Below are 2,351 nucleotides of genomic sequence, written 5' to 3'. Positions count from 1 at the left end.
TATTTATTCATCCACATAATCTGACAGAACAGAGGAATGAGGTCACGTCTCAATCGACCTTTCAACGTGAAGATCATTGCAGGTAGAGCCTAAAGTTCTGACTGGGCAAGAAGGTACAATGAATTTCACCACGACCAGAAAACCATCCCAGCATTTACTGGAAGTAATTCACTGGATTTTTCGAGAAACTTAATTTTGGTGACGAGAAGGGGATTTGAGTTCTGATCTCGAAAATTCATTACGGTCGTCTTTATTTTCCATCCCAGAGAACTACAAGTCGACAGTAAATTCACCCTTTACCTTTCTGTCCTGGATTCGTGTGTGTTACGAGAGGGGTTCATATTACAGACTGGACATTCAGATTCATGTATTCAGTGGTTTCTCTAAACCGGTTTGAAGCCAATGTCGGGATGGTTCTTACGAAAAGGAAGCGGTCGATTTCATTCCAAATCACATTTCAGAACTCTCTTATGCTAAGACTCTACGGTTCTTACATAGGCGTGGCGCTAACTCCACAAGCCACATAGATCTGTGTGGCGAAAGCTACTTCCGGTACCATTAACTGATCCCCTCCTTCCCTCTTCCACCCGCCAGTGCCGTGTGAGCGGAATGATTGTCGATTAGCCTGTATTATAAATGGCTTAAATGGCTCTGAGCACTATGGGACTTAACATCTCTGGTCATCAGTCCCCTAGAACTTAGAACTACTTAAATCTAACTAACCTAAGGACATCACACACATCCATGCCCGAGGCAGGATTCGAACGTGCGACCGTAGCGGTCACGCGGTTCCAGACTGAAGCGCCTAGAACCGCACGGCCACACAGACCGGCTGCCTGTATTACAATTTCTCGAACTATCTCGTCGTGGGCATTTCGCGAGATGTATGTAAGAAGTCGCACGTTGTCCGACTCCTCCTAGAAAGCTCTCACTCGAAATTTAAATAGTAAACCCTTCCATGATGCACAGCGTCTCTGTTTTAACGTCTGATACTGAAGTTCGTTGAGGATCTCTGTAATCCTCTCTCGCAGACTGAACGATACCACGACGAAACGCACCGCTCTTCGCTGAATATTCTCTGTCTCTTCTATAACTCCTACTTGGTAAGATTCTAATGGCTCTGAGCACTATGGGACTTAACATCTGAGGTCATCAGTCCCCTAGAACTTAGAACTACTTAAACTTAACTAACCTAAGGTCATCACACACATACATGCCCGAGGCAGGATTCGAGCCTGAGACGGCAGTAGCATCGTGGTTCCGGACTGAAGCGCCTAGAACCGCTCGGCCACAGCGGCCGGTCGCTTCAAGACCTTATTTAAGTGAGCGAAGACTTAATAATCACACGGAAAGAGACCAACACTGCAGGGCGGGTGCTTAGTGTCTGCATTATGACATTTGCGGAATGGAGATGTAGGTCACTATGAAGGAACAGCATACCTCGGCGCACCATTCCACTACGATGGTTTTCAACAGACACGCTGTCCCTCCAAATTCTTCATTCTCCTATGGATGTCTATCGCTGCTTGTCCTTCTGGAGTAAAGAAAAGAATAACAGCACTTTGGTCGTATTTGGCCGCTGTAATTTTTCCTCCTATCTATGTAATTATGTAGTTATGTAGTCCTGTAGTTCTCAATTCGTTCAAACAATCAATCATTCATAATAGGAAACACAGTCGTAACTCAATCACACAAAATAGAAATTTTACTTGTTAGAATGAAATCAGGCGATGATTCTTCTTCTCTGCAGGCTCGTGCTTTGCGGCAGTCTCCTAAACTTTACAAATAAAATGCCTCGTATTTTTGGGAGCGTTGTATAATCAGTCGGGAAACCTCAGATCAAGCGGATATTTGGCTTTGATGAAGTTTAATCTTCCGAAGAAGTAATGGAACTCTTGGATTATTAAATGCAGGTTCGTATCCAGTCTTTCGGAAGTTCCCTTCTGATAAACAACTACGCAATATATCGATGACTATCATTAATTCTCAAATGTCAAATAATGTAAATTGTTACACACTTTTTGTATGAAGGAGGAATATATATATATATATATATATATATATATATATATATATATATATATCCCTTTTAATCGTACAATTTCGTATCAGTTACCTTTTGTCATAAACCTTAGTATTCAGATTACAATTCTTCAGACAATGCTCAGGCTAATCGGCACGAAGACAATCTCGAAAACTTTTTTTCTAACAACCAGCAGAGAGAGTACTACAAAGAATAATTATGCGCTCACGGCATAGCTATCGTAAGAAACTACTTTGTGCATGGATTCTGCGAGTATGAACACAGAAAATCAGTAAACGTCATTAAAGGGTAGAATTTTATCAGAATA

This window comes from Schistocerca gregaria, chromosome 1 (assembly GCF_023897955.1).
Source record: "Schistocerca gregaria isolate iqSchGreg1 chromosome 1, iqSchGreg1.2, whole genome shotgun sequence".
NCBI classification, from domain to species: domain Eukaryota; kingdom Metazoa; phylum Arthropoda; class Insecta; order Orthoptera; family Acrididae; genus Schistocerca; species Schistocerca gregaria.
Note: the sequence above shows the minus strand (reverse complement) of the source record.